The 10,681-nt window shown below is 36.8% G+C and overlaps 1 pseudogene; it reads right to left on the bottom strand.

Annotated features, from left to right (window-relative positions):
• Positions 1-779: 779 nt before the first annotated feature.
• LOC122104163 lies at positions 780-1,692 on the bottom strand (annotated as a pseudogene).
• Between the last annotated feature and the right edge of the window lie 8,989 nt (positions 1,693-10,681).

Genomic DNA, 10,681 nt, shown 5'->3' with positions numbered 1-10,681 from the left:
ATTAAAGATACATCTACCATTGAGCTCTTCCTTCTAGCACAAACACCTTTCCCCTTTAACACTTTCAATCCCCACCTTGAAGGTGGAAGAAAACCTTTAAACTTTATTCTGCTGCCTGAAAAATCAATAAACCTCATTTTCCCTTTCTTCAAAAGCCTGCCTTCGTTATTTGTGAGTCAGCACCGAGTTCAGGATAAACTAGACTGGTGGAGATTCTCAGAAGTTGGTGGCATGTGCTACAGATGTTAACCATTAGTCAAAGACAAGAAAAATCAGAATCATAAAGGAAAGAGGGTGAGCAAATAGAACAAAAGGACAAGATTAAAGGGTTTCTGATTCTGCCTTGAGCTCTGCACAGCTTGTATAAAGGCCACTTATGAAATTCTGATGCCTGTTACCACGTCAGCCATGATGTGAATGCTTCTATAAAACACAACAGTGAAAAAACCCACAACAGTGTTTAGGTAAGAATATCATTTGAATATTATGTAATATAAAAACTCTCCAAATTTTATCCAGATGAGCAATAATGAAAGGCACTAGTATATATGTTACTTGATAAACATGTCTTATATAGAAAATAGTGAACAATGCTAGACAGAGTAGTTTGACAAGATTAGTAAGATAAGATCTGTTCTAAAAAATGGTAAAAGACAAGTCTATTAAACTTCATGCAGTATCAGTAAAAGTCACACAAGTATGGAAAACAAAAACTCAACCTAAAAATGCTGATAAAAATTTAAGTTCTATCAATTCCTTTATGTGACTCTGGCTTTTAATTAGAATATACTTCTCTTCTGAATTTTCATCACAATATTCCTCAGTGCAATTTTGACATCTTTGTTTCGCAAACTGTAGATCAGGGGATTGAGCATGGGTACCACATTCATGTAGAAAACAGAAAAAAATTTCCCTGGTCCATAGTTCCATAAGTGCTGCAAATCCAAAGAAAACCAAAATAGCAATGATGTGAGAGCTACAGCTATTGAAGGCTTTTACTCTCCCTTAATTAGATTTGATGTGAAGAAACTGCTGATGATAAAATATAAGAAATGAGGATGGTAAGACTGGGGACCATGATATTAATGGTCATAACAATGAGAATGACTGCCTCATTGATAGGTGCTAGAGCAAGAAAGCTGGAGGAGGGGAAGTATGCTGCACAAGTAGTGGTTGGTGACATCAGAACTGCAGAAGGTTAGTCGAAGCATGCGGCCTGTGTGGGCCATGGTTCCAGCAAACCCATCACATAGGAAGCAAAAGACAGCACCAAGCAGATCTGATGGAACATGATGACCTTATACAGTAATGGATTACAGATGGCCACATAGCGATCATAAGCCACTGAGGTCAACATACAACATTCAGAGATCACAAAAAAGAGAAAGAAGAACAACTGGGTCATGCACCCCACATAGGAGATGACATTCTTTGGGACAAAGTTCATCAACATTTTAGGGCTGAAAACAGAAGAATAACAGAGATCAATGAAAGATAGATTGAAGAGGAAATAGTACATGGGGGTGTGGAGGCAAGAATTCAGAACGGTAAGTGATCAAGCCAAGGTTGCCCACCACAGGAACAGTATGGCTCATCAGAAACATGTAAAAGAGGGGTCACTGGAGTTCTGGATGATCTGCTAATCCTGCAAGAATAAACTCAGTCACCAGAGTCATTTCCATTCAGCATTCTCATGATGGCAAATCTGAGAAGACAGAATAGTTCAAAATAAAGGACCCAAGTCTCTACTTCTAATTTTTCAGTCATAAGGTAGAGAATGCTGGCTGAGTTGAAGAAAGTCCTTTGTAAATGACATTCGAATGTGCTGCTAGAAAGCCTCCCTCAACATGTAAATCACTATGATTTTTATCCACATAAGCTGAATGTGACAGATCAATGCTCTTTACCTTCCTAGAACTTACAGAGGTAAAATACTGAGATGTGTCTGTTAATCTTCTTTTCTTTTATCTAGCCCTTTACCTTCTATTTCCTATATGTTTCCATTAACTTACCACCTCTGTGGTGAAAAGCAATGAAGAAGGGTTACTCTAAAGCAGAGACCATATTAAAATTCTGTTTCTTAGAAAGATATCCCTTCAAGTCTATGGGGGGTTCAAATAACTTTCTGCAAGAGTTCATGAAGTCAATAATGATAAGAGGTATAACGAAGATCCAGGATAGCTTAAGATTTAGAATTTCACACATATCCCAGTGTTTCTACACAGTCTCCTTTTCTATTTCATTCTAACAACAGAAAATGAAAAATAAATGATGAATGTGCATCCAAAGGTCTTTTTTATGAATGAATGAACAAGAAATATGATTGTTTTCTGGGTATATTATTAATTAAGGTTGAAAAAGTTCACCAACTATATTCTTATGACATGTAAACTCTCTGCATGTAGAGCACACATCGAATATTTTTAAATTACTTTTTATTTATTTACTTTTTGTTTATGTGGTACTAAGGAATCAAACTCAGGGCCTCATGCTTGCTAGGCAAGCACTCTACCACTAAGTCACATTCCCAGCCCCACACCAAATATTTTTAAAGAAACAGATATTTGATTCTGGTGCCCTGCATCTTGTATATACATTTTTCTAATATGGGGAGGGGAAGGGAAATAACAAAATTCTGAAATAAGAATACAAGAGATACTCATTGTAACAATGAGATGTACAAGACAGTATGTTAAAAAAACGAACTTTACAACTTTGGAGGGGGTGGGAGTAGGGAGAAGGGAGCTGGGGAGATGGGGAGGAAAGGGATGGTAGGGGAAGTATAAAGGAGAGTATAACAATGCTTGATAGAAAATGGACTCATTACCTTGCTCATGTAACTGTAACCCCTCTCTACAGTATTTTTTTTAAAAGAAACAGATAAATCTCCCCTTCTATCCTGCTATGTTCCTGATATGTCGCTTGGGGCTGCTGTGGCTGCATTGCTACTAGGTTGAGTACTAAGCCAACATAGTTATGGAGCTTTAAGATGAAAGAAATGCAGACTGTCCACTCAAGAGCTCATACTGCTAAGTTTCTTGCTATTTACTGTAATAGTTCTACTAACTTTCATCCACAAAGAGAGTGAGAGGAATGAAGGGAATCTAGATTAACTCACTCTTCTTCCTCTCAGAGAACTAAGTGCTGACCCTCCGTGCCTGCCTCACGTCCACTGTACTGGAAAAGGAACTGGGTTTGGAGGGAGGTATCAAATGTGCTCACATGCAGTCACAGAATCTTCTTCCTTAACTGGCAAATGTTTCAGTATAGACCTCATAGTTGGAGTTTTCTAAGGAATCATTCCAACTGATGATCATATTTCAAATTATTCATTTAACCAAGAATGTATGAAGGAAAGCCACAGAGTTGATGCTGGAGCCACCATGACATAGAGCGCATGGCATTTATTTAAGCCTTATATTTCTTTTGGACCTGCTTAGACATTCAGGAGTAAGTCGCCTCTAGAATATCCCCTAGGTGATCAATTGGGAAGAAAAGAAATAATGATGTCTATGTTTATATCCTAATTCATAATAGACATGACCTTCCCACTAGAAATCACATAATCTCCTGGGTATAGATGATAAGAGCCTTTGTTATCATTTATTATCATGCAAACCTAATGAATGTCACTAATATTCAGCAATTAACATTCTAGGTAATGTGTTACTTTCAGTAAAAAATTGCTTGCAAAATGTTGTAAAACAGTAACAGCATTTGTAAAATGTAGTAAAAATTCCTTGAAAGAACACTCATTTAAACTGGACCTAACATCCAAGCCCGAGAACTGCCCTGTCAAACAAACAAACAAAAAGTCAAACCTGAAAACATCATGAGCATGAGATCACAGAATTCATTAGCCCCAGAGAAAGATGAGGCAGGGACCACAGTGCCCTAGGGCATGCTTACCTAACACAGCAGGTTGATGTCAACTTCCTCATACCATAACGATAAACCATTACCTACTTCTTACAAATTCTTATGCATAACATTAGTAACTGATGACCAATAGACATTCTATGCTCTTCTTACTGACCACTGCAGTAATAATAAGTCTGGTATAAACTTTCTTATTTTTGTTGTTTCATTTTGGGTATTGGGGAGGGGGTCACTTTCATAGTAGTAGTAGTAGTAGCAGCAGTAGCAGTAATAATTGTACTAAGGGTTTCAATTCAACACGTTAGTTTATGACTATAATGCATCTTGATCCGTGTTACCCCTTCCATCATTTTCCTCCATCTCTCAAGCTGCCTGGTTCCATTTCTACACACACACACACACACACACACACACACACACACACACACACACACACACACACACTATTTTGACTCTTTTTCTCCTACCCTTCCTCTCTCCACTCATTTTCCCCACTCCTCTTGATATCACCCTCACCCCATGACAACACAGGTTCCAGCTTCTTTTCATTCATTTGGATGCTGTAAATTAGCTGTTCACTTATACCATTGGATTCTTCCCATGTATACTTTAGTTAATTTGCTTGTGTCTATTTGCATAGGATACTGTCTTTGTTTTTATATGTGTATATAATTTAGCATCTGAAGGAACAAGACTCTTTAGATGCCTATTCATTTGCTGTGCAAGTAGAATTCATGTCCTCCCCCACCCCAGGTGGCCATCCTCATTTTGTCTCAGAGAAACTTTTCTTTTTTCTTTTTATTGTGAAAATACCGTACAAAGAGGTTACAATTACACAGGCAAGATAATGAGTACATTTCTTATCAAGCATTGTTGCCTCCTCCTTTGTTTCCCCTTACCATCCTTTCCCATCCCCCCTCCCCCAAAGTTCGTTTTTCGACATAACGTCTTGTACATCTCATTGTTGCAATGGGTCCACCTATATCCCTATTTAAACAATTTGTTTTTCCCTTCCCTTCCCCCAAATTACACCAACATCAAATACAGTGAAAACAGGGGTTATACTGTGGGGGAGGGCATACAAAGCAACAAAGAAATCATTTTATAAATATGTTAGAAACAATAGCAAGAAAGAAAAACATTTGAGTCCTTATCTTGGGATTCATTTCGTCTAACATCAACATATCTGACCGTTTCTTCTTATCTCAGACATACACTCGTTATTGCAAATAAGGGAAACCATGGGACTTATGTTTCCTTGGGTCTGGCTTACTTCACTTAATATAATTTCTTCCAAGTCTTTCCATTTCTTAACAAATGGGGCAAGTCATTCTTTCTGATGGCGGCTTAGAATTCCATTGTGTATATATAACACATTTTCTTGATCCATTCATCTACTGAGGGGCATCTGGGTTGGTTCCATATCTTAGCTATGGTAAATAATGCTGCAATAAACATAGTTGTGCTGGTAGCTTTAGTATGGTCTTGTTTGTGATCATTTGGGTAAATGCCCAAAAAGTGGAATTGCTGGGTCATAGGGGAGCTCACTGTGGAGTCTTTTGAGGAACCTCCATACTATTTTCCAAAGTGGTTGGACAAGTTTACACTCCCACCAACAATCAGTAAGGTTCCCTTCTGTCCACATCCCTTCCAGCATCTGTTGTTATTAGAGTTCTTGATTATAGCCATTCTAACTGGGGTGAGGTGGTATCTCAATGTTTTGATTTGCATTTCTTTTATGGCTAGAGAGGTTTCTTCATGTGTCTATTGACCATCCTTCTTTTCTTCAAAGAAACTTTTCTTTTTTTCTTTTTTTTGTGGGGGAGGGGGAGGGTGTCTGGTTGTGGGGCCTGAACTCTGGGCCTGGGTACTGTCCCTCAGCTCTTCAGCTCAAGGCTAGCGCTCTACCACTTGAGCCACAGCGCCACTTCCGGCTTTTTTCTTTTTGCTTATGTGGTGCTGAGGAATCAAATCCAGGGCCTCATGCTTACAAGGCAAGCGCTCTACCACTGAGCCACCTCCCCAGCCCCCAAAGAAACTTTTCTTATGCTCAAGTTTCCTCAGCTGGCCTTTTAAGTGACAATTTAAGTATCATGATCAGATTTTATTGAATAAAGATGTACAGTTATAATGTGTCAATTAAAAATTAAAGGCAAATAATTTTCTTTATATAAAATATAGTTCTTATGAACATTAAGAGTTGGTGTTTCTGTTTGGGTTTTTCTTTACTTGTTCTATTTTCACACTATTAGCTCTTGAGATAAAAATTTACAGCTGGGCGTTGACTTCTTGCATCTATAATTTGACTTCTTACATCTATAATCCTAGCTATTCAGGAGGCTGAGATCTGAGAATCCAGGTTTGAACCTGGCCCAGGCAGGAAAATCCATGAGACTTTTTAGAGTCAACCAGTAAAAACCTGGAAGTAGTAGAGTGCCAGTTTTGCATGAAAAATGTAGGAAACAGTACCCAAGCCCCAATACCAACACATACACACACACACACACACACACACACACACACACACACACACACATTTTACATTCCATCCCTACATCAGTTATCTCGGTCTGCTACAACAAAATATGAGAGTCACTCAACCATTTCTCCCCTCATACTTCTGAAAGTCCAAAGCGTGGGCAGGCTTTGTTCCTTCTGAGACTTCTCTACTTGGCTTAAGACTGCAATCCTTTCAATCTGTTCGAACCAGATTCTTCCTTCCTCTTCTTATAGGTTGGATAAAGGCCTACCCTGACAACTTTATGTTAAACTAATCACAACATTAAAGACCAAATCTCCAAACTGCCATAGTTGAAGTCCCAAAATAATAGTGGAACTACACATGATTTTTCAGGAACACAAGTAAACCCATTGACTACTATCAACTGGAAAAGATAAAAGTAATGTAGAATTTCACTACAACATCAATGTCAAAAATAAGGCAAGGTAGTAGTACCTGTTGTGTCACTAACGGAAAAGGGGGCTGCAGACCTTACATGGCCATGAACTCACCTGCTGCTTAGAATTCTGTTTTTATACTTAGTAAAATAATCTTTTAGAAATACATTCTCATATTTCAGAAGGCTCAACCATTTATCTTGGCTTCTGTGACATGGCTTCTACTATCTAAGCCATTTGTTGTATGTATACAATGAAGAATGACTAAACTTCAGCAATTAGTAGATGCCCTGATTTCTCAACTATTATTCATTTACAGCAAATGAATGATTGACTGAATCAATGAATTGGTAAATAAAACCAATTCTATTCCACCAATAAAATGATTTCAAGCTGAAGGTATAAATTAGTGATAGAGAATGTACCTAGCATGAGTGAGTCACCAGATTCCAATTCCAGTAGTGCAGAAAAAAATTGTTTCCTTAATTATTTAAAATGTACACTCACAACTCTTCTCTCCACATACTCATATATGTGATAATTTTACATGTTATACTTTTTATTGATATTACACCTACAAAAACACTAAAACTAAACTCAAAAGTAAAATATGTGTATTTTTGCACATATGTATTATATTAAAGAAATAATTGACTACCTGCAATGTGTTATCACTAATTCTCCTGACTGAATTGCAATGACAGAAACAAGATGAGCTATGATCAAATTTGCACCACACAGGTAATGATAACTATAGGAAAAACCATCAGGCCATAAGCAACTGGTAGGAGTTGTTGAGTGCAAGGTACATGCTCATTTTAGGGAACTTATGTGAAAATCAATGTTCATCTTAGTATCCTTTGAATATGATCTTTGAAACATTTAAAAATAAGACTTTTAAACATGTATCATTTTATTTAATCTGCACAACAGCATTTTTATCCATTTATTTAATTTTTGGATGGTACCAGGGATTGAATTCAGGGCCTTGTGCTTGCATAGCAGAGACTCTACCACTGTGCTATACTTCTAGCTTCTTTTTTCATTAGCCATTTTCCAGGTAGGATCTCATTTCTGCCTACTCCAGCCTGGCAATGATTCTCCTGTTTGTTTTCTGTGTCTCTGGGGATGACAAGTGTGAGATACTGAGCCTAGCCAGGGCCTGGGATATAATGTGTGTCCCTGCACCACCATTGGTTGAGATGAGTCCTACAAACTTCTTGGCCACCAGTTTGGCCTCAAACTGCAATGTATTGATCTCTGCCTCCCAAATAACTAGAATTATAGTTTTGAGCCATTCTATTCTCTACTTGCACCACAGCCCTTTTTAATACTAACCACGAAGAAACCAAGACTGAGAAGATAGCACAAAACTTGTAGAATCTAGAATCAAAAGCAGATTGCCATGGTATTTCCACATCAGGACATTTGTGTTGAAAGCAAAAAATGACAAGATGAAAAAGACTTTCAACTAACTCACCTTTCTATTTAAGTTGACATCTGGTAGTCTCTTATTCACTTCAGTTGTGTAAAATTAGAAATGAAACATCATCCCTCTTGCAGAACATAAAAATTTGTGTTAAAGTACATTACTTCATGAATTTGACTACAAATGATTCACGAACGTTTAGCATTTACCCTGGATCAGTTACAAATGGATATATATGGGGCTTCAAAATAGAAAAGGAAAAAGAAAGTCATTTGTATGATTAATGTCACATGGATTTTTTAAATTTTATTTTGAACTAGCTTATAACAATCACATTAGGGGGTTTCACCTTGATAATTCCGTAGGTGCATGTATCATACATTGAAAATTTTCATACTCTCTGTTACATTCCCATAGTCACTTCTCCTTCTTTTTCAATACATATCTGATTGATTTCATTATGATATATTTATATCCTTTTTCCCATGCTCCACCCTCTGATACCTCCAGACATTAAGCCTTTTATATTTATGTTTCATTATCATCATGATCATCACCATTTTAGATCTGGATTCCACTAAGGAGTAAAATCATTCCATACTTGACCTTTTGAACTCGGTTCATTGTGCTTAACAGGATGGTCTCCAATTCTATCCACTCTCCTACAAAATAACATGATTTCTATGAATAAGTAATATTCTGTGATATATGTTGTTTTCCACTCATTGGTTATTGAGCATCTTCTTGTATCACATGGATTTTTACTATGAGTAAATAGCATTCATTTGGGTTTTTTAAGCATTAATTACTTGTGCAAATAGGTTTTATTTTAGCATGTCTATTCTTTTCCCTTATAATCTGAGTACATCAGCCATATTTCTAATTCTTTTCCTCTATACCAAATTATCTCCTATGTTTATATCTCTTCTACTATATCCTAGCTGTACTCGCCTGTTTCTTATTTCTCAATACCATCAAGAGTGTTCCTGTCTCTGGGCCTCTACCCAGCTCTTCGTTGCTTAGAACACTCTAAACAGGAAGGGGAGCACTCACTCTGAGCTTGCATGCCACTAACAGAAAAGACCTTCCTGAGCACACTTTTTAAAGTAAACACACACTTACTCTCTGTATTATCACATGACTTTGTATAGCATTTTCCTAACATACTATGTAAGTGTGTATGTGTGTGTATTTGCTCATCATCTATCTTTCCTTTCCACCTGCATACTATGTGCACCTTACTAGTCTTACTATAAGCAGTTAGCCCCCTGAGGGCACAGGCTTTCTTGACTGCTATATTTCTGAAGTTTAAACAAAACCTAGATATGTTGATGTCTAAAATAGCAGTGATGCTGTTTATATTTTCTGATTAAGTAAACTCCATCACTTTATGTTAAACTCTGGAGCAAATGAAATGGAAAATATTAAAGGGAAATAATGACTGCTAATACATTAAATTATATAACTTATTAGAAGAAAAGACAAAGATTCCTCTACTGATAATTGATATACTTTTGGAGTAAAATCCTTTGCATTAAAGACCTAGCATTTCTCCATAACCACATTCCTTCACTGAAGACCAAGAGGCAAAATCCAATGAGGATTCCTTTTATCCTGGCTGCTATAGACTGTCAACAGAAACTAGTATGATGAGAACATCATTAGCCACCCTTTATTACACTGCCTTAGGGCTAAAGTGGAGAGACCAGAATAAGAGCACCTCTGACACCTGTACTTCTCCCCTTTGGAGAAATAGGGAATCTTCCAAAATAAAATCCCCTACAACATGCAACAGATATTTATTAAATGAATTAATAAATTACAAACTCCAAGACAATCAAATGTAACATATCAATGACACTAGTAAGTTGAAATTCTAGATGAACTGGGATGATGATATAACTCAGTTGTAGAGCATTTTCCTAACAGTTCTTGAAACACTGAGTATGATACCCAACATTGAAAAAAATACATTAAAAATCTCAAATACCTGACCATTTCTGAATTCATAGCATTCAACTTTTGTATGTAAACCCCCTCTGCTAGGACTAGGGTGTGGTTTACTAGAAGATCACTTGTGTAACAGCCTGGAATCAATCTCTAGTACAGTAGGAAGAAATTTATGAAAGTAAACTGAAAGATGACAGAATAAATTCTTATTTTTGTCTCTCTGAAAGGATGATGGACTAATTCTCTTCCATATATTGTCTTTACTTGTGAAATTATTTCTATAGGCTTGATTTTATGTACATTAAATCATTCGCATTTTATTTTGAGTTTTTGCTAGTTTCTCTGTTATTTCTTTGGATTTTATTGTTGACATTATCATTATTGTTTGTTTTATAGTGATAGAAGTCAAACACAGGTCCTTATACATGTTGGACAACTATCACTGAGCTACTACTCAAGTCTTTACCCCATTTTTAAATATCATATGCCCTAAGATTTAGATTTTGTAACAAGCACAGCTTTGAC

This window comes from Dipodomys spectabilis, unplaced genomic scaffold (assembly GCF_019054845.1).
Source record: "Dipodomys spectabilis isolate Male_0828 unplaced genomic scaffold, ASM1905484v1 ptg000023l, whole genome shotgun sequence".
In the NCBI taxonomy this organism is placed as follows: domain Eukaryota; kingdom Metazoa; phylum Chordata; class Mammalia; order Rodentia; family Heteromyidae; genus Dipodomys; species Dipodomys spectabilis.
Note: the sequence above shows the minus strand (reverse complement) of the source record. Positions and strands in the feature narration are given on the sequence as shown.